This window comes from Babylonia areolata, chromosome 2, assembly GCF_041734735.1.
Source record: "Babylonia areolata isolate BAREFJ2019XMU chromosome 2, ASM4173473v1, whole genome shotgun sequence".
NCBI lineage: Eukaryota > Metazoa > Mollusca > Gastropoda > Neogastropoda > Buccinidae > Babylonia > Babylonia areolata.
The window spans coordinates 56555732-56578231 of NC_134877.1; the positions used below are offsets into that span (position 1 = coordinate 56555732).

Here is a 22500-nt window from a genome sequence, read left to right on the forward strand (position 1 = left end):
ACGTTTCGCTTAGTCTGTAATAATCTGATGACAGGGAAATAGTTTGTGATATGCTGATGACAGGGAAATAGTCTACAATGAGCTAATGACAGGGAAATAGTCTACAATATGCTAACGACAGGGAAATAGTCTATAATATGCTGATGACAGGAAAATAATTTGTAACATGCTGATGACAGGGAAACAGTCTACAAAATACTGATGACAGGGACTAAACAGTCTACAATATGCTAATGACTGGGAAATAGTCTATAATATGCTAATGACAGGGAAATAGTCTATGATATACTGATGACAGGGAAATCGTCTACAATATACCTATGACAGGAACATTGTCTATGATATGCTGATGACAGGGAAATAGTCTGCAATATGCTGATGACGGTGAAGCACAGTCTATATATCGTTGACATGGAAATGTTGCTGACAACACACACACACACACACACACACACACACACACACACTTCAATACAATGTTCATCAAAACGTTGTCCTCCTTCACACACACACACACACACACACACACACACACAGAGTTAATCAAAACTTTGTTCTCCTTCTTCTCCCCTGGCAAGCCCGGCAGAACGTTCAGTAAACCCACTGCACTGCCCTCAGTGTGTGTTCTACAACAGCACCCCTACCACCTACCACCACTTTCATGTTTGTGTTTGTGAGTCTTTAGGTATTACGAATTCGTGTTTTCATGTTCATGACCAAAACAAACAAAATGATGAAAAAAAGGGTAACTTTATATTAAAGCTAAACTGCTAATCTGTCTGAATCCTAGAGTCCTTAAGGCTCGTTTTCTTTGCAAAAGCCATGACGGAAGCGAACGATAAAGTATTACTTTGTTATGCACAGAAAGTCAAGGGAACGTACCCACAAGCGAATGAGCATGCACATGAGCACGCACGCACGCGCGCGCGCGCGCACACACACACACACACACGCACAGAACTACACACACACACGTACACATTGCCACAGACTCGACAATACGGGCGTGAAAGCAACAGTAAACCACTTTGAACTTTGTCCATGGGTAGGTGAGTGGCATAACTGGTCACAGTGGCACTTTTACAGCCAAAGACGGTATACCGCCTCCAGGCTGCAATAGAGGGTTCCCTGTTTGTCTAGACAGTTGCACTTAAAGGTGCCAGCTTCAGTAAGGTGTATTGTCATGCCGTGAGGGACGCTCCCCCTTTTCTGCCCTCCGTTCTCAGCCCCCAAGGGATTGCGGGCACAAAGACTCACAAGTGTCCAAGTAGCAATTAAAACTGACCCTTGCGGCTGGTCATCCCGGGTGTTTTATCAGGTAGCGATGGCTGAAGTGGTCGTGTTTTCCCCTCTTCACAGCTGGCGGCGGAACACTTGTCAACAAAGTTGTTGTGAGTGGAGGAGTAGTGTCATCACCTGAAGACCAGCATCAAATAGAGTGAGACGACGGACAACAAACATGGAGAGAACGTATGTGTGTGTGTGTGTGTGTAGAGAGAGAGAGAGAGAGAGAGAGAGTGGAAGAGTGAGAAGAAGACAGAGAGGGAGAATGGTGGGAAAGGGAGAGGAAGGGGAGACAAAACAAAGAGAGGGAGAGCGAAAGAGAGAGAATGCGAGTGAGCCTGCGAGCGGTCACGTGTGCACACAAAAGATAAGCTAGGTACTGGGGGCTAGATAGGTTGACTTGTGGATAGCAACCATCGCTTCAGTAGCGGACCAATGATAAGCTAGTCAGTGGGGGCTAAAGAGACAGTGGCTGATGATAGCAACCAGTGAGGCAGTTGCCCAACAATAATCGCACAGCTGTCATGGTTAGATGAGCTAACACAGACAGACACACACGGGACACTTCCCACTTTGCCAATCACAGCAGAGGAAGAGAAGCATCACTGACGTGGACAACAGTTACCAGCTGTTCAGCCAATCACAGCAGAGGTAGAGAAGCATCACTGACGTGGACAACAGGTACCAGCTGTTCAGCCAATCACAGCAGAGGTAGAGAAGCATCAAGTGGACAACAGGTACCAGCTGTTCAGCCAATCACAGCAGAGGTAGAGAAGCATCACTGACGTGGACAACAGGTACCAGCTGTTCAGCCAGTCACTGCAGAGGTAGAGAAGCATCAAGTGGACAACAGTTACCAGCTGTTCAGCCAATCACAGCAGAAGAAGCGAGACATCACGTGGACAACTGTTCGCCTTGCCTGCCTATATAATGGTCACATGGTAACTGTTTGGCCAGTTCATCTCCACTTCCAAGTGAATCGTTATTGAGTTGGAAGTCTCAACCACACTGTGACAGTATTCTCGTGTGTCTTGGAATACAGTTATCTCCTGTGACAGCCAAACCACATTGTGACAAATTTCTCGTCTGCCATGGAATACAATTCTCTCCTGTGACAGCCAAACCACACTGTGACAGTATTCTCGTCTGCCATGGAATACAATTCTCTCCTGTGACAGCCAAACCACACTGTGACAGTATTATTGTGTGCCTTGGAATACAGTTCTCTCCTGTGACAGCCAAAGCAAAGAAGTCCACAACACAATGGGTGGTAAAACGAAGACACAACAGGCTGTCAAGAGAGAGAAGAAGCGGCAGAAGCAGCAGAGCCAAGACCAAATCAACCCATTGCATGAGGCATTCATATTCCTGCCATGGACACACCGGTTTTTGGTTAACGTTCTCCAGTACTTGTCTACCCGAGAGAAACTTTCCCTGAGGTGTGTCAACGAGTGAGGCCACTGATTTCAGCAAGGCGTTCAGCTTGACAGTTGAGTCGGGAATGTCTGCCATCATGCTGCCGACATTCGTCGGCAAAAACAGCTGTGCTAAGAACCTCAAGGCACTGCGATACTACAGGACCCATGACGTCGTCACATTGCTAAAGAACTGTGCACACAGCCTTGCGTCTGTGGACCTCTCCTTTTCGTTGTTCCCACCAAACGTCAAAGCATCCATCGACACACTGGTGGGACAGTGTAGACGGCTGAAGTCTGTGTCGCTCAGGGGTGCGTACGAGGACTGTCACTTGAATTGCCACAAACCGAATCTTGCTACAGACTGGCCGTTCAGTGTGTTTGTTGACCAGCCGCTTCCCGAGTTGGAGTTTCTGGACATCGTGGGGAACGGGTCTGCTGGACTCTCGCCTGCAGTGATGGCCTCGCTCGTCGAGTGCCACCCAGTGCTCCACACGCTCTACGTGGATTCTGGGGCAGTGGACACAGAAATCTACTTCGCTCCCAGCTCGCTGAATAAATTGCAGATTCGGATTAACTTCCACCACTTCTCTGACGCCCCTCATGTCATGATGGGTCTCATTAAAGAGCAAGACGATCTGGATCAGGTGTTGGACACATGGCTGCAGTCGCCTTCTCTGAAAAATCTCATCCTTTGCCACGCCGGCAAAGAATCGTCGAACGAGTGGTTGCAGCATACTAGTGAGTGCTGGTCAGGCAACTGGACTGGCGGGGAGAGGTGTGCGGACTGGTGTCCGGTGAGGGCCCACCATCTGGCCCCCAACCCTGTGCTCGTGGTGCTGAAGTGCAGGAAACAGTCTCCAGCTGAAGGTGGACAGTTCTCTTCTTCCACGCCAGTCATCACCTTCTCCGACTGTTGGCACCAGATATACCCGGAAACGTCGTTGGAACTGGTGGAGCAGCAAGGGGTGCAGATGAAAAGATCTAGTTGTCCAGTGGGCCGCTGTCAACACCTGCTGTCTGCACTGGGGGACAACTGAGGTGAATAGTGCAGCTCAACTGTCTTTCAGTTCATTTATCAGTGTAACCTGTGACTTTTTAAGAGATGACAGAATACTTTCATAGTGAATCGAGTGAAGTTAACGATTGATTTAATTCTTCAGATGATGTCTATATTCCCTTGTTTCGGCTGTGTGTGTGTGTGTGTGTGTGTGTGTGTGTGTGTGTGTGTGTGTTATTTTGTTGTTATTGTTTTTTTGTGTGGGTTTTTTTTGTCTTTTTTTTTCGTTGGAAATGCGGCTGTTCGATTTTGGTAATTCTGCGGGGTGTCTTGGTCTTCAGGTCATAGAATACATAAGTTTCGGATTCTGTAACCATCGATTTTTTTTTTTTTTTAAATTAACGATCATTCCATGTGTTGCAAATGAAAGACTAAACAGAGACACCAGAAGCCATAAAATGGCTATTAGTGAGTGAGTGAGTCTGCGAGTTTCAGAATTTGATGGTTGCATTTTTCATTGTGCACTGTTTATGATTGTATGCTATGACGTATGCGTGCGTGTGCTTGTGTGTGTTGTGGGTGTGTGGGAGAGAAGGATTGATAATTTTTGACAATGTTTGGTATCTTGTGCTCATTTTTTTGTTTTTCCTTTTTGATATTCACGTGTGTGTTCTATTTATAAACGCCTGGGGCTTAGACGTAAATGCTCATGATGATGATAATGATGATAATACTAAATACTAAATTACATATCAGAGCATAATGTGTTATACAGAATTTGATGGTTTTATTTTCCATTGTGCACCGTTTATGATTGTGTGCTATGACATGCGTGCGTGCGTGTGCATGTGTGTTTTGTGGGGGAGAAGGATTGATAATTTTTGATAATGTTTGGCATCTTGTGTTCATTTATTTTCCTTTTTGATATTCACGTGTGTGTGTGTTCTGTTTTTAAACGCCTCGGGCTTAGGCGTAAATGCTCATGATAATGATGATAATGATAATAATACTAAGCTACATATCAGAGCATAATAATGTGTTATACAGTCAGATGTTTGAGAGTAGGCCAAGGGTACTGATGAGAAAGAAATAGCTAAAGGTGGCGATGGCACGTAAGTTGATCAAAGTTGATGTGTGTATATTTGTAAATAAAAGTGTGTGTGTGTGTGTGTGTGTGTGTGTGTGTGTGTGTGTGTCTACCCCTCTGTGTGTTTCTATGATGTACATGTGTGTATGAGTGAGTGTGTTCATTTGCTCGTTCCTTTCTGTCTGTCTCATTGTCTTTCACTCTCTCTATCTCGTGTCTTGCCTGTCTCTCCCTCCCTCTCTCTCTCCCTCTTCTTTTTAATGTCTGACTTGCGCACACGTACACTCCTATATACCTCCTCTACACTGAAATTCATACTTACACACACACGCGCACACACACACACACACACACTTGCCAAAAATACTCACGATGGCACCTGTGATCACACAAACAGAAAATTCAAGGTTGGTTGTTCAACAAAAAGCTTTACCGCTCGTATCCATCATGGCTTGAGCGAAGAAAACTAACTCGTCGGACATGGGTATTCGCAAATCATGCGCACAAATGCGTACACGCACGCGCGCGCACACACACGCACGTGCACGCACACAGACACACACGCACTCACACACTATACATACCATGTCATGCTATCTGTGTTAGGACCAGGCAACCCCAATACGCGACCATTACACGACCAACTCTCCATTGTAATGGGCTCTGTGCACCTCACATGAAACAATTTATATACAATAGTGCATGATAACATACCTGTACCTGTGCACATGAACAGTACCAGTATCAGTATCAGTAGCTCAAGGAGACGTCACTGCGTTCGGTCAAATCCATATACGCTACACCACATCAGCCAAGCAGATACCTGACCAGCAGCATAACCGAACGCGCTTAGTCCAGCCTTGAGAAAAAAAATTAATAAAATAAAATAAAATAATAAAAATAAATAACAGTAAAAATAAAATAAAATGATTAATTAATAAAATTAAATAACAAAAATAATAACAGTAAAAATAAATAAAATAAATAAAATAAAATAAATATAACAAATTTTTTTTTTTTAAATGAAAAATGAAAATGAAAAAAAAAACAACCAACAAACAAAACAAACAAACAAAAAAACAACAGCAATAAAATAAAATTAAATAAAGTGGAAATAACAACGACAACAAAAAATAATAATAAAATAAAAATAAAAATGATAATAATAATAATAATAATTGAACAAACAACACATATATGTAGCTATACACCAACACAATACTGCAAACTCAGTGCTGATATAAACACACACACACACACACACACACACACACACAAAAAAAAAAAAATGCCCAGCGAACAAGCACACGCACATACACGCGCTCGCGCACCCCTACCCCCCCCCCCCCCTCCCACACACACTCACACTCGACCACACACAAACACCCACTCACAGACACAATCAGTGAAGGTACATTTTAAACGCGCGTTAAAGGTACAGACACACACGCAAATTGTACAGCATATAAATATAATTGGATGTTGTTGTTTTTGTTGTTTTTCTTCAAGTTTCTGGATGAAGAATATGAATATATATGAGAATGACAGTAAGATAAATACTTGTAACTGGTGTAACATCTACCGATGCAGAAATGGTCCAAATGCATGCAACAAAACCATTCTTTTTACGATAAAATAGAACAAATTTTATTGATCAGGCGGCTATAAACTTTACCACTGTGAGGTATGGTGGGGAGGGATGGGGGGGGGGGGGGGGGGGGGACTGAAACATGATTGAAAGGGTATACATACGCACGTGTGTTGTGTCATGATATCGTTCAGTTACACAGTGTTATCAAGCTGGTAGGCCCATCGGACAGTAGTGGGGAACAACACTCAGATAAGCCGACACCACCGATTGTTAACAACCATCAGCTGATAAACTGAAACTCTTCATTAGCCATCTGCACAGCAACAGAATTCAGATACGCAAATAACTGGATTTTGATAAACCCCTAACTACAAAGGTTTGTGCAGTGCAAGTGGACTACGTAACAAACTGACTCTGGTTTGAACGATTTCTGATTGGCTTTGATCGTTATTGTAAAAATGCAGTCAAGAGAAGTAAACTTTGTTATATAACAATCAAAACATAACATGGACACTTTAAATACTTGTGTATGCTTTCAATATTCAAAGAGAACAAATAAAAGTATATCGACAAATATGTGATTAATTTACATATCAACAATCAACAACAACAAAATCTTGTTGAACAGATTAACAATATCGAAAAGCAAATAAAAATGACTGATGAAATAACTACAACAATAGTACTCATCTAGTTTCTAAACGAGATGTGTTTTTTAAGCGTTCCATTTAACAACAATAATAATAATAATAATGGATACTTGTTGAGCGTTTTCCTCCCTGAAAGAGCGATCAGTATCAGTATCAGTATCAGTAGCTCAAGGACGCGTCACTGCGTTCGGTCAAATCCATATACGCTACACCACATCTGCCAAGCAGATGCCTGACCAGCAGCGTAACCCAATGCGCTTAGTCAGGCCTTGAGAAAAAAGAAAAAAGAAAAAAAAAGCCGGTTCAGCCGCCGATATTTTCTCCCCCTCCACTAGTGAGACCTTGAGTGGTGGTCTGGACGCTAGTCATTCGGATGAGACGATAACCCGAGGCCCCGTGTGCAGCATGCAATAAGCGCACGTAAAAGAACCCACGGCAACAAAAGGGTTGTTCCTAGCAAAATTATCTAGAAAAATCCACTTCGATAAGAAAAACAAATAAAACTGCACGCAGGGGGAAAAAAAAGGTGGCACTGTATTGTAGCGACGCGCTCTCCCTGGGGAGAGCAGCCCGAATTTCACACAGATAAATCTGTTGTGATAAAAAGAAATACAAAATACAAAAATACAAGAAGGCGAACGGAACAAGGCGGCAGAATGGTTAAGTCGCTTATCTGCCACATAAATGTCTGTGAGGGTCTGAGTTCGAATCCCGCTCTCGCCCTTTCTCACAGGTTTGACTGGAAAATCAAACTGAGCGTCTAGTCATTCGGATGAGACGGTAAACCGAGGTCCCGTGTGCAGCACGCGCTTGGCGCACTGAAAAAGAACCCATGGCAACCTAAGTGTTGTCCTTTGGCAAGAAAAGAATAACCCACTCTGATACCTAGGCCCCCTACACATATATCAATGCATGAACTCAATGCCAGACTATTGCGCTGGGTTATGCTGCTGTCAGGCATCTGCGTTTGCAGATGTGGTGTAGCGTATACGGATTTGTCTGAAAGCAGTGACACCTCCTTGAGCAACTGAAACTGAAAACGACCAGAAAATGTAACCATCATGCACATGGCCCTTGTGTGCTCAGTGTGGTTTATCACTTGACTGGTGATTCCGATTCTCCTATTTTCAGTTCCGGTGTATTTGTATTTGTATTCCTTTTTATCACAACAGATTTCCCTGTGTGAAATTCGGGCTGCTCTCCCTAGAGAGAGCGCGTCGCCACACAACAGCGCCACCCATTTTTTTTTGTATTTTTTCCTGCGTGCAGTTTCATTTGTTTTTCCTGTCGAAGTGGATTTATCTACAGAATTTTGCCAGGAACAACCCTTTTGTTGCCGTGGGTTCTTTTAAGTGCGCTAAGTGCATGCTGCACACGGGTCCTCGGTTTATCGTCTCATCCGAGTGCGTGCGTGCGTGCGTGTGTGTTTGGTTTAAATAATCTTTAATTATTCAACAATACACATGATTACAATGCAATGAATGACAAAAGAGCATCAACAAGCTTAAAGCTCATACTGTGCTCACAACGTTGCACTTCAATTTGAACATGACGGCTGATGAACCATATTATCAACTGTATCAAATAGCATTCATAAACAGTAAGTAATGAAATAATGAAATAACACAAATAAACAAGCAGTACATAATATAGTAAAATAATGCTAATATCAATATTAACATGAGATTAAATTTATTATCACCAGAGTAATCGGCCTGACAGAAGAAAAACACGAAAGAAAAAAAAGAAGAAAATTTAGAATGGTGGGGGTGGGGGAGAGGGAACAGAGGGGAGAGGAGAAATTCTGACAGATCATTGGCCAATCCATTCAACTCTGAATATTTGGTCAGTCAAATAAATCCAACATATATTTTACGAATAGAATCATGTTGTACCCTTTCTTCACAATACTTTCTAAGCTAAAATCTATTTGAATCGGAGATAAACTGGTGAACAGTTTGAAATATGAATACATTTGTATGATTTTGGAGAACAGGATCTCCATGCAACAGAGTTTTAACGTGAATTGAGTTGAGATAAATTTAAGATTGTGTTTGCCCGAGCCATATGAAAGTCTTGACAAAATAATAAATAATGTTCAGGAGTTTCGCTTGCAGTGCCACAAGCACAAAGTGGGTCGTTTATGAAATGTCTGCATCTTCTCTTAAGTCACTAATCCCTAGACGAAGTCGACAGTGAATGATTTGTTCCTTCCGTTTACCAAAGTAATAATAGCTAGGCACTACAACATCGTTAGCACACAGGTAATGTTTAAGCTGGCTTAAGGAATTGCTGGTTTTAACATAATCAGGTAGAGAATTCCAGAGATAAGTAGTAGATGGTATGAATGATTTCCGATAGAGTTCGGTGTGAAATCTTGGTACGGTGCGTTCCAGTTACCTGCGTCTATGGTAAGGGTTATTGTCTGAAACAAGACCAGGAACAAGATCATTTAGGTAATCAGGGCATAGACCGATAACCATCTTGAAATAATGCACAAGTATGTGTCTTTTCCTCCTTTCCTTCAGTGTACAGATTCTTGGTATATTTTTTGGTGGCTTGTCCCACGAACAGCTCCAGTTATGGTTTTTAATGCTTCAAGCTGTAAATTTTCCAGAGAATCTGATTGTGCATCTGTGCAATTAACCCAAACAATATCAGCATAGTCAAAATGGGGTAATATGAATGATTTGTACATGATTTCTAATGCTCTCCTATTTAACTTGTACTTATACGTCTTAAGACAAGAAACCAACATAGTTACAACATTGATTATACTTTTAATATATTCCTCCCATTTACAGTTGTTTTGGAGTATGACATCTAGATGATTATGTGTGTCTGTACTTTGTAATGGTGTGATGCCAAAAGTAAGAGGTAAAACTGTGTCAGTGTTTCGAGAAAAATTTAATAATTCTGTTTTCCCCTCATTAAATTTGACTTTCCATCACTTAGCCCAAGAATCTATCTTTTCTAAGTCAGAATTGAGTGTTTGTGCACGGATGTTTGGGTTGTTTAGTGCTAAGGACATACTTGTATCATCTGCGAATAGCTTAATGTTTGAATGGATGTCGTATACAATATCATTGATATAGATAAGGAATAATAGTGGACCAAGTACAGAGCCAACCGTGATTCGAACCAGCGCGCTCAGATTCTCTCGCTTCCTGTGCGGATGCGTTACCTCTAGGCAATCACTCCACATGACTGTCGTTTAACTCACTCAGTACGGCCAGTCCTCTCTTCTCCTCTACACAGACCCCTCGGATGTCCAGTGGGTGTCTGAATGACCCAACCTTTAGCTTCCGTCGTCAGAATTGTGGTATTCTTTGTCAACATTCACGTCTTCAGTATAAGAGCGTTCCGCTTGCAATATTTTGATGATGGTAATTGGGGTGAAACGTCGTTAACGTCGTCTCTTTCGCCGTTCGTATGGAAAGAGTTAAATCACGGCCTCACCAGGTTGCGAACAGTTATCCCGATTTTTAGGTGGTTTTTAAAGCGACCGTATTAATAGGATCAGAAGGAAATAAGAGGAAAAGAAAGTGGGATGTGATGCTGATTAAAGAGGAAGCGATTAAACAGATGCTCCTTATCATTAGCCCCGTGCGGGAAACTGCCGGCCTCAGGCTGCTGAATCTAAACAGCAGTGACGTCACAGTGACGTCACCCACTATCACGCAGAGAGGTATCACAGGGGGAAGGGGGGAGGGGGGAAGGGGGCACTTCCTTGTGTCCTACATACCTCCCCCCCCCCCCCCGCACCCCCCAAACCCTCCATATTGCCTTGAAGGCCAGGTAATTGATGTGGAAAGAGGCAGCATGGTTTGTGTACTACCCGAATCAGTTCGCAAACAGGTTAAGATGAATAAATAAATAAACAAATGAATATATATATATATATATATATATATATATATATATATATAATTAAATAAATAGAAAAAACAAAACCGAAACACAGGAAATATCGAACATCGGAATTTGGCATCAAAAGAGAAACATATCCATATCCATACAAAACAAAACACCGGAAACGTTACCTTACCGTCCTAATGAAACCATGGATATTGCCCACTGGAAAAGTAAGATTGTGCGCTTCACTCAAGAGTCACTGGAAGTGAAGCATTTAGTTCATCGAAACTGATTACCAACTCATGAACAGGGACACTTACATAAAATAAATGATTCAAGTGGGACAATAGAAGAAAGTCACTGAAAGCAAAGTATTTTGTGGACTGATGCTAAGTGTTTGCCAACCCAAAATTCAATACAGGGACACTTGATATATGATTAAAACAGGGGGCAACAGAATGGTTGGGGGAGATACAATACAATACAATACAATACAATCAATTAAACATTTCTTTCCACAAATTGCTGTATAAAACTCCTTTTTTTTCTTTTTTTTTTTGTGACAATTCATACTTTATCTGTTCCAGTTTTATGGAGATTATTGTAACTTCAATGTGAAAAAGAGACTTAAATGCGAACAGGATGAGAATGCTGCATACAAACGCACAACCTCCAGCCTGATCATGGGAAATGGAAGCAGTGGTACATACTTGTCCTGTGGCTGGCGTCGATGAATTATATTACATTCCTGCAAATCAACATACCATACTATCTGCTAGTGGTAACCTGGATCCCAGTACTACCTGTCACAGGGTCGAATTGCTGGCGACTAAACCAGCACCCCCACCAGTCCTCTCAGGAGGATGGTGAGGAGGGTGGCTAGACACCCTGGTGGAATTAAATGACCCATCAAAGGGCGCCAGCTCTGGAGAACTACCTGCGGCCACCTAGCTAAGGGAGTAAACCCTGACAGAAAATCCGGTGTGGGGCCCCTAAGGCGCTTGGATGGCAAACTTTGTCACTTTCCGGCAGCTCCTGCGGCCGCGTTGGCACCAAAACGTAACAGCCTTGCTGTTCCTTTGGATCTGTCAGCGAGGTGGAGAGGGGGGACAAGCTGCATGGGCAACAGCCTGTCTTCCATATTACATTGCCCAGGCTTATATCCGTCCATTCATCCACAAACACCTTGCACCTAAAACCTGGAGAGGACACTCCAGCTTCGCTACTAGCACTAGCGTCGGAACAACACGTGAAGCAACAGGTACCGGTTATAAGTTAACGCTCAACTGGCGTAGAGCCGACGCTAGGGGTTGCTTCTGACGGTGGGAGGGACCCTCGCGTCCCACTGGACAGCTACCGCCCGCCCAAGCTGGGCAGCTCCCACCCAGTTAGGTGCTGTCCCGCCACGACCTGCCTTCTTCTATGGGTGTATGAAGATTAGGAGAATATCCGACAAGCATGTGGTTAATTTCCGCACCAGGCAAAAAGAAAACTTCAAGAAACGGATCAAAAATGAAACTGGCCTGTCGGAATGTCCAGACAATGATGCCTGGGCTCTCCCAAGATCTGCAAGACATCAGTGACGCCAGAAAGACGGCCGTCATAAACAGCAAGCTGAAGAGACTAAATGTGGACATTGTCACTCTGCAGGAAACACGGCTGGCTGACTCAGGAACACTAAAGGAGAGGGACTACACCTTCTTCTGGCAAGGAAAGAGCTCTGATGCCCCAAGAGAGTACGGAGTAGGCTTTGCAGTCAGGAACAGCCTGCTGAACATGATCGAACCAGGCAGCGGCTTTTCAAAACGACTATTGACTCTCCGCCTCAACACCTCCGAAGGCTATGTCACTCTCGTCAGCGCATATGCTCCAACACTGTCCGCCTCTCCAGACGCCTATGATGAGTTCTACGAAAATCTCGCATCAACCATAAGGAACATCCCCAGGACAGAACAACTTGTTCTCCTGGGCGACTTCAATGCCAGAGTGGGTGCAGACGATTCGTGGCCCTCCTGTCTCGGTTCCTTTGGAGTGGAGAAAATGAATGAGAATGGACAGCGACTACTTGAGTTTTGTACCTGCCATGAACTGTGCATCGCCAACTCCTTCTTCAAGACGAAGCCCCAACACAAAGTCTCCTGGAGGCACCCGCGCTCAAAACATTGGCACCAACTGGATCTGATCCTAGTAAGACGAGCAGCCATCAAAAACCTTCTCCACACTCGCTCTTACCACAGCGCAGACTGTGACACGGACCACTCTCTGGTATGCTGCAAGATCAGACTGCAACCAAAGAAGTTCCACTGCTCAAAGAAACAAGGGAACTCTCGCACTGACGTCAGCAAGATGTCTCAGCCAGACCTTGTAGAACAGTTCGCAGAGGCCTTTGAGAGAATTCGATGCATTGCAGCTCAGAGACTCTGCCACAGAAAGATGGGAAACGCTACGAGACACCATGCACCGCATTTCTATGGCCACCTTTGGGAAGAAAATCGCGAAGTCCCATGACTGGTTTGAGGCCAAATCATCAGAGATGACTCCCAGTATTGAGGCCAAGCGCGCTGCACTCACTGAGTACAAACGGTCACCCAGTGAGAAGAACCTGCAAATCCTCAGGGCTGCCAGGAGTAAGGTTCAGTTTAACGCCAGGCGATGTGCAAATGAGTACTGGACAGAGCTCAACGAAGAGATACAGAAAGCTGCTGAAAGTGGCAACATCCTAGGGATGTATGATGGTATCAAGAAGGCAATGGGAACAACACAGTGCAAGACTGCCCCCCTCAAATCCTCCACTGGGGAAGTAATCAACGATCCTAGCCAGCAAATGGAGAAATGGGCAGAACACTACTCCGACCTCTACTCCACAGAAAACATGGTGTCCAACTCAGCTCTCGATGCCATCAAGTGCATGCTGGTCATGGAAGAACTTGACGCAGAGCCAGCTGGGGACGTACTCAGCAAGGCCATTAACAGCCTGACATCATTTCATTTCAGCACTGACAGAGGACTGGCAGTGACGGAATTCCCCCAGACCTCATTAAACACTGCAAGACTACTCTTCTGCATCCTCTGCACACAGTCCTCTGTCAGTGCTGAAATGAGGGAGCTGTACCGCAGGACCTGAGGGACGCCAAGATTATCACCCTCTACAAAAACAAGGGTGAAAGAAGCGACTGAAACAAATACAGAGGCATCTCACTTCTCAGCATTGTAGTCAAAGTCTACGCTCGGGTCCTCCTAATTCGCCTGCAGAAACTGGCCGAACGCGTTTACCCGGAATCACAGTGCGGTTTTCCGAGCAGAGAGATCCACGGTAGACATGATCTTCTCCTTTCGCCAAATCCAGAGAAGTGCAGAGAGCAGAGGATGCTCCTGTATGTCGCATTCATTGACCTCACCAAGGTCTTTGACCTAGTCTGCAGAGACGGACTTTTCAGGGCTCTTCGAAAGATTGGCTGCTCCCCCAAACTGCACAGCTTGACTGAGTCCTTCCACTCCAACATGAAAGGGACGGTGCAGTTTAATGGTAACCTCTCTAAGCCCTTCGATGTACGCAGCAGTGCCAAACAAGGCTGTGTCCCCCCCCCCCCCCCCCCCCCCCCCACCGCCCCCCATTTGGAATCTTCTTTGCTCTCCTCAGCGCAAGAAGGGATATATCTGCGGACCAGATCAGATGGCAGGTTCTTCAATCTCGCCCGCCTCAGAGCAAGGACAAAAGTCCGCGAAGCCCTCATCAGAGACATGCTCTTTGCTGACGATGCCGCAGTTGTGACCCACACACAGCGGGACTTGCAGTCACTAATGGACCGCTTCTCCCAGGCCTGCAAAGATTTCGGTCTGACCATCAGTCTCAAGAAGACAAATGTCCTAGGCCAAGACACGCCATCTCCACCAGCCATCACCATTGATGACTACGAGCTTGAAGCCATCCATCAATTCATTTACCTTGGGTCCACCATCACCGACAGCCTCTCCCTTGACACCGAGATCGACAAGAGGATCGGGAAGGCAGCCACAACGCTAGCCCGCCTCACACAAAGAGTATGGGCAAATCCCAAGCTGACCACAAAGACAAGGATGGTTGTATACAACGCCTGCGTCCTCAGCACCTTGCTGTATGGCAGTGAGGCGTGGACCACACATGCTCGTCAGGTGAAAAGGCTCCATACCTTCCACCTGAGAAGCCTACGGCGCATACTCGGCATCTCCTGGCAAGACAAGGTGACAAACACCGAAGTTCTGACTCGCGCTGGCCTCCCGGCCATGTATACCATGCTGAGACAGCGTCGTCTGTGCTGGATGGGCCACGTTCGCCGCATGGAAGATGGTCGCATCCCAAAAGACATCCTTTATGGAGAGCTCGCCACGGGGCAGAGAAGCATCGGCCGCCCACAGCTAAGATACATAGACGTTTGCAAACGTGACATGAAGACACTTGAGATCAACACTGAGTCCTGGGAGGGCCTTGCAGATGACCGCAACAGATGGAGAAGCACTCTCAAGAATCAGCTACGGTTTGGTAAGGACAAACTCTCAGCTGCTGCAGCAGAAAAGCGAGCTCGCAGAAAAGGGACAGCAGCCGACAGACCAGCATCAGCTTACACATGTGATCGCTGCATCCCTCTCGCATCGGTCTCTACAGTCACAGCCGACGCTGCTTGGTCCAAGCAGACAGCCCAATTAGACATTAGGTCGGATATACTCTATCCATGGTCAGCCATGACCGAAGCTACTACACCCACCAGCAGTACAGTGCCTACATACACGCTGTAGAAATCCGCGCAGTCCTCCAGCAATAATACTACAGGGATTGGATAGGAAGGTGAGTAGAGGCGGGGGAGGGGGCTCTGGGGGAGGGGGGTCTGATAGGGTTCATTCACTTTTCACGCTCCTGGGTCCTCTCAATGGGGGCACGGCACAACAATAATATTCCGGTACAGTCGTAGTAGCAGTGGTAGTAGGGCCTGGCTCTGGCTTGGTTGGATTCAGCCTACCCCTACCCCAACAATTGCTCCACGCCGTGCCCCTGTGAAAGGACAACCCAGCGTACTGTATTATTATTACCAAGCCAGCCTGCCAGTTCGTTTGGTGGGGTTGGGAGTGGTATCACTTGTGTTAGTGGTGTGTGTGGGTAGTTGTCGTTGCGGGTAGTGTAGTGGTAGGTGTATGTGTAAGTGTAGGTGTCGTTGTAGTGTAGTGTAGTGTGTGTTGTGGTGTGTGTGTGTGTGTGTGTGTGTGTGTGTCATTGGTTTTCACTAAATCACTACAAGGTGATTTAGACTCTACAATGTGTGTATGTGTGTGTGTGGGGGGGGTGGGGGTGGGAGGCGGGAGGAGGTGTGGGGGGGGGGGGGGCGACAGGGGTGGGGTGTTCGTCAGTGTGTGTGCAAATGTGTGCGTGCGTATGTATGTGCATGTGTGTATGTGTGAGAGAGAGAGAGAGAGAGAGAGGTGATCGGGGTGTGGGATGTGTGTGTGTGTGTGGGGGGGGGGGGGGGGGAGGTTGGGGGACGGAGAGGACCTCTTTTCAACCCGGTGTTACGTGAGCGTTGCCGTCCCTTTGGTGATTAAGGGGACAAGCCCCTACTATGATAGTGTGTGGATCAAGTAGGAGTGGAGGATGTGTGTGTGTGTGTGTGTGTGTGTGTGTGTGTGTGTGTGTGTGTGTGCGCGCGAGCGCGCGTGCCTGCGTGCTTGTGTGCGTGTGTGTGTGTATGTGTGTGTGTGTGTGCGTGTGTGCGTCATTATGTGTGCGTGCGTATGTGTGTGTGTCCTTATGTATGAACGGGTGCGCGCGTGTGTGCTTACGTGCATGCGTGTACTTGTGCGTGTGCGTGTGTGTGTGTGTGTGTGTGAACCAAACTTGGGCGCGATCGTCTGTCACACACCGGCAAAGTTTCCCACACCGTCGAAAATCAGTCAGCCCCCGCCCCCCACCCCCCGCCCCCCTCTCTCGCTCTCTCTCGTTTCCTTTTCACTTTTTTTTTTCTCTCTTTTTTTTTTTTTCTTTTTAAACATCGTCGTTGCCTTTGCCGGTTGGGTCAAAGCGGCGAGTCGGGGGAACGCAACGTAGCGGTCGGTGGTGGAGGGTGGAGGAGGGACGAGCGAGGTGGGAAACGTTGTGGGTGGGGGGCGGCGGGGGGGAGGGGAGGGGAGGAGGAGTGTGTGTGTGTGTGGGGGGGGGTGTAGTGGGGGAAAGTTTATATGAATATGAGAATGAATAGGGAGGGAGGTGGGTGGGTGGGAGGAAGTTGATGGGGGGAAGGGATAGGATGGATGGAGGGAAGGTGTTGGAGGGTGTGAGAGGGGGGCTGGGTTTGCGAGGGGGGAGAGAGAGAGAGAGAGAGAGAGAGAGAGAGCAGTAGAGTGAAGGTGAAGTGTGTGTGTGTGGGATGGGGGTGAGGTTGAGGGAGGTCGTGTTGAAGAGGGGAGAGAGGGGGGGGGGAGGGAGAAGGGCCACACAGGGGAACGAGACTGGTCACACGTAGGTCAATGGACCTTTCGTTCTCACAACAACAAAAAAGAAGAAGAAAAGAAAAAGAAAAAAAAAAGTGTCTGGACGAACGGGAAGGTGGTGGTTGGGTGGAGGTGGTGAAGGGGGGGAGGGGGAGAGTGTGGCTGCTGAGAGGGGGTCGGAGGCGTTGGGGGTGGGGTGGGGGGGGGGGGGGGACGGGATTTTGAAGAGGGAAGGTGTTGGAGGAGGGAGTGGTGGAGAGGGTGTTTGTGTGGTGGGGTGGGGTGGAGGTTGAGGGTTGGTGGGGGTCTAGACACACAAGCCATTAGCAGGCGTTTCGTGGCTATGTTGTCTGTCTGTCTGTCTGTCTGTCTCCCTCTCTTTTCTCTTTCCAATTTACCGGGGACACACAGGTCTTGTTCTCTTTCAAACCAGCCGACCCGTGTGTGCTTCTCTCTCTCTCAGATCTGTGTGTGCGTGCGTGCGTGTGCGTGTGTGTGTGTGTGTGTGTGTGTGTGTGTGTGTGTGTGTGTGTGTGTGTGTTCTCTCTCTCCCTCTGTCTCTCTCTCATCGTGTTCCGTCTTTTCTCTGTCTGTTTGCCTCACTGTCTGTCTCTCCCTTCCTGCAAATATGTATGCAGTATTTGTAATGGGTGAAGATTTTACCAAAGGACTTATTGAAGAATAGGTTCTGCCTAAAATCTTAATCCTCGAATAAAAGTGTTTTAATGCCTTGAGTTCTCTCTGTCTGTCTGTCTGTATGTCTGACGCGGTCTCCTCTCTCTCTCTCTCTCTCTCCCCCCTCTCTCTCCCTGTCGCAGTCCTCTCTCTCTCTCTGTCTCTCTCCCTGTCTCTGTCTGTCTCTCTCTCTCCTCTCCCCCCTCTCTCTCTGTCTTTTCTCCTCTCTCTGTGTCTTCTCTACCCCATCTCTCTACTTAATCTTTTCTCCCCCCCCCCCCCCCTCCCCACATCCTTCTCTCTCAGTTTCCCATCCTTTCTCTCTATCAGTCCCCCCCCTCTCTCTCTCTCTTTCTTTCTCTTCTTTCACTCTCTTTCTCTGTCTCCCAGTCCCGTTTTACAGAGGCCTCTGTCACGTCTAGTTTTTCCCCCTGCCCTCGTCCTTTCCGGCAAAGCGTGAAATTGTCACCATGTTGACCTTGGCGCTCAGATGCTGGTGATCTGTCGGAAGCGGGGGAGGAAGCAGACGAGGAGGTAGGGGGGAAGGGGGTGGAGAGGGGTCAGCAGGGAAGCACTGTCAGTTGGGTCTGCAACCCCCATGCCCCCCCCCGCCCCTCCCCCCCCCCCAAACCGCCCCCCCTAGCCCCCTACACATACCTTCACCCACCCACCCAAACTCCTTCGTACTTTCCCCACCCCACCCCTCTTTCCCACCGACACTTCTATCTTGGTCCACGGACTTAGATACATGGAGTCCGTGATTTGGGTCCTGTTACTCATGTCTGTGTGTGTGTGTGTGTGTGTGACAAGGGTCAGGTAAGCGGCTTCTTTTTCGGTACTTTTTGCTGGGGCTGAGGGTGTGTGTGTGTGTGTGGAAGGGAGGGGAGACGAGGAGGGGGGGGGGGGGGGGGGGGGGGGGGGGGGGTAAGGGGGTAGGGGGTGGTGGGGAGGGAGGGGGTTGAAAGGATGAACGGATGTCTCTCGTTTATTTCTGAGAATTTTTTTCCTTTCTTAGAAGGATGTGTAGTACACCCATTGTCCATACATAGACTGGCAGAATGATATGGAGCACACCCCTTGTCAGTACATAGACTGGCAGAATGATATGGAGCACATCCATTGTCAGTACATAGACTGGCAGAATGATATGGAGCACACCCCTTGTCAGTACATAGACTGGCAGAATGATATGGAGCACACCCATTGTCAGTACATAGACTGGCAGAATGATATGGAGCACATCCATTGTCAGTACACAGACTGGCAGAATGACATGGAGCACATCCATTGTCAGTACACAGACTGGCAGAATGATATGGAGCACATCCATTGTCAGTACACAGACTGGCAGAATGATATGGAGCACACCCATTGTCAGTACATAGACTGGCAGAATGACATGGAGCACACCCATTGTCAGTACACAGATTGGCAGAATGATAATTATGGAGCACATCCGTTGTCAGTACACAGACTGGCAGAATGATATGGAGCACACCCATTGTCAGTACACAGACTGGCAGAATGATATGGAGCACACCCCTTGTCAGTACATAGACTGGCAGAATGATATGGAGCACACCCCTTGTCAGTACACTGGCAGAATGATATGGAGCACACCCCTTGTCAGTACATAGACTGGCAGAATGACATGGAGCACACCCCTTGTCAGTACATAGACTGGCAGAATGACATGGAGCACACCCCTTGTCAGTACAACTGGCAGAATGACATGGAGCACACCCATTGTCAGTACACAGACTGGCAGAATGACATGGAGCACACCCATTGTCAGTACACAGACTGGCAGAATGACATGGAGCACACCCCTTGTCAGTACACAGACTGGCAGAATGACATGGAGCACACCCCTTGTCAGTACACAGACTGGCAGAATGATATGGAGCACACCCCTTGTCAGTACACAGACTGGCAGAATGATATGGAGCACACCTCTTGTCAGTACACAGACTGGCAGAATGACATGGAGCACACCCATTGTCAGTACACAGACTGGCAGAATGATATGGAGCACACCCCTTGTCAGTACACAGACTGGCAGAATGATATGGAGCACATCCATTGTCGACACACAGACTGGCACAAAAACCAGGCCAAATCCAAAACAACGGTAAGCGTAGGCTGTGAGTACGATATTTACACCCTTCACTGCACTGTGAGGTCAGTTTAGGGTCCAGCAGCCTGTTCATCAGAATCATGTCCTGGGTGGAGGTATGTCTGAGATCAAGGTGGACACGAGAGGTCCTACACCCTTCTCTGCTCTCTCAAGAACTTTCGGCATTCGGGATGGTCCGGGATCAGACCTGCTGGCAGAAAGTCCTTAAGGTCAAGGTGTTCAGGGTTTCGGTCTTGGTTCAGAAGAAGGTTGCGTGTTTCAAGGTGGGGGGCGGCGGGGGGGGCGGGGGGGGAGTCCTGGATGTCTGTCCAGCTGGAAGGTCTGCCTGGTGTTCAAAGGGGCGCAGCCCTGGCTGTTGAAAAGTGGGACAGAGTCCTGGCTGTCATTCCAGAGTGATGTCCTGGCTGTTCTCATGGTGTTCTCAGGGTGAACTCCTGGCTTCTCTTTTGGCGTTCCGAGGGTGATGTCCTGGCTGTTCATCTGGCGTTCTGAGGGTGAAGTCCTGGCTGTTCATCTGGTGTTCTGAGGGTGAAGCCCTGGCTGTTCTTCTGGTGTTCTGAGGGCGAAGTCCTGGCTGTTCATCTGGTGTGCTGAGGGTGAAGTCCTGGCTGTTCTTTTGGCGTGCTGAGGGTGAAGTCCTGGCTGTTCTTCTGGTGTGCTGCGGGTGAAGTCCTGGCTGTTCATCTGGTGTTCTGAGGGTGAAGTCCTGGCTGTTCTTCTGGCGTTCTGAGGGTGAAGTCCTGGCTGTTCTTCTGGTGTGCTGAGGGTGAAGTCCTGGCTGTTCTTCTGGTGTGCTGAGGGTGAAGTCCTGGCTGTTCATCTGGTGTGCTGAGGGTGAAGTCCTGGCTGCTCTTCTGGTGTGCTGAGGGTGAAGTCCTGGCTGTTCTTCTGGTGTGCTGAGGGTGAAGTCCTGGCTGTTCTTCTGGTGTGCTGAGGGTGAAGTCCTGGCTGTTCTTCTGGTGTTCTGAGGGTGAAGTCCTGGCTGCTCTTCTGGTGTGCTGAGGGTGGTGTCCTGGCTGTTCATCTGGTGTGCTGAGGGTAAAGTCCTGGCTGTTCTTCTGGCGTTCTAAGGGTGATGTCCTGGCTGTTCATCTGGTGTGCTGAGGGTGAAGTCCTGGCTGTTCATCTGGTGTGCTGAGGGTGAAGTCCTGGCTGTTCATCTGGTGTTCTGAGGGTGAAGTCCTGGCTGTTCTTCTGGTGTTCTGAGGGTGAAGTCCTGGCTGTTCATCTGGTGTGCTGAGGGTGAAGTCCTGGCTGTTCTTCTGGTGTTCTGAGGGTGAAGTTCAGGCTGTTTTTTTTCTGGCGTTCCGATGGAAAGTCCTGATTAACTGCTGAGGGCTGATGTCAAAGCTGCTGGTCCGGGTGTCGAAGCTCACCCGGGGTGGGTTCTGGTGGTCCATCTGTGGGTTGTGTCCTGGGGAAAGTCCACTGCTTGGGTGGAAGGGTAGGGATACGGGTGAGGTAGATCAAGGGGTGAGTCTGGCTATAAACAGGAGGGGGCGTGGTTCGGGGGTGGGAGTATGGGAGGTGGGGGTGGGGAGTGGGGGGTGCCTGGGAGGGGCGGGGGAGGAAAGTAAAGGAAGGTGGTGGGAACTGTCCCTTAAACTGTCGCCCTCCTAGCCCCCACACCCCCTCTCCCCCTCAGCCCGGGGCACCCCAACCACTCACCCCACTTCATCCAGCCTGGCTGTCTTTGCTCAGTCAACACTGGCCAACCGGCAGGGCCAGATAAACACTGTATTATTACCGGCCCCAGGTCATCCTCGCTAAAGCATCAAGTCTGGCCGTGTTGTGTGTGTGTGTGTGTGTGTGTGTGTGTGTGTGTGTGTGTGGGTGTGTGTGTGTGTGTGTGTATGTGCGCGCTTGTTGTGTGTGTGTGTGTGTGTGTGTGTGTGTGTGTGCGCGCTTGTGTGTGTGTGTGTGTGTGTGTGTGTGTGTGTGTGTGTGTGTTACACCCACCAAATTCCTCCGTTACCCAGAAGCCTGTCTCTTCCACCCACCCCCATACCCCCTTACTTCCTGTCCGGTCCGCTGGTACTGACTTCTCTCCCCTTTCCTACCTGCCTGCCCCCCAATGAATGCAGGCAAGATTAGCAAGTGCTGGAGCTGTCTTACTGACTCATTCATTAATTGTGCGTGTGTGTGTGTGTGTGTGTGTGTGTGTGTGTGTGTGTGTGTGTGTGTGTGTGTGTGTGTTACTCTCAACATCAGATGAGTCTACAGATGATTAAGATATCAACCTTTAAAAAAAGAAGGTGGTTCCGCCACTTCGTAGATACATAGATAGATTGATACTTATATGTAGCGTCTATCCTCGTTCGGAGACCAAGCTCAAAGCGCTTTACAAATA

General features: G+C 47.6%; 1 protein-coding gene across 2 annotated transcripts in view; it reads right to left on the bottom strand.

The window, feature by feature from the left end:
* Positions 1-22500, bottom strand: part of LOC143275471 (uncharacterized) — a 95864-nt gene that overhangs the window by 69653 nt on the left and 3711 nt on the right. Inside the window, exon 1 of one of the 2 annotated variants that reach the window (XM_076579637.1) lies at positions 1286-1410. The exons of the other annotated variant lie outside the window; for it this stretch is intronic. The gene's annotated coding sequence lies outside the window, so the exon portion shown is untranslated. Of the gene's footprint in view, positions 1-1285; positions 1411-22500 lie in introns of those variants that run through there. 2 annotated transcript variants of the gene reach the window in all.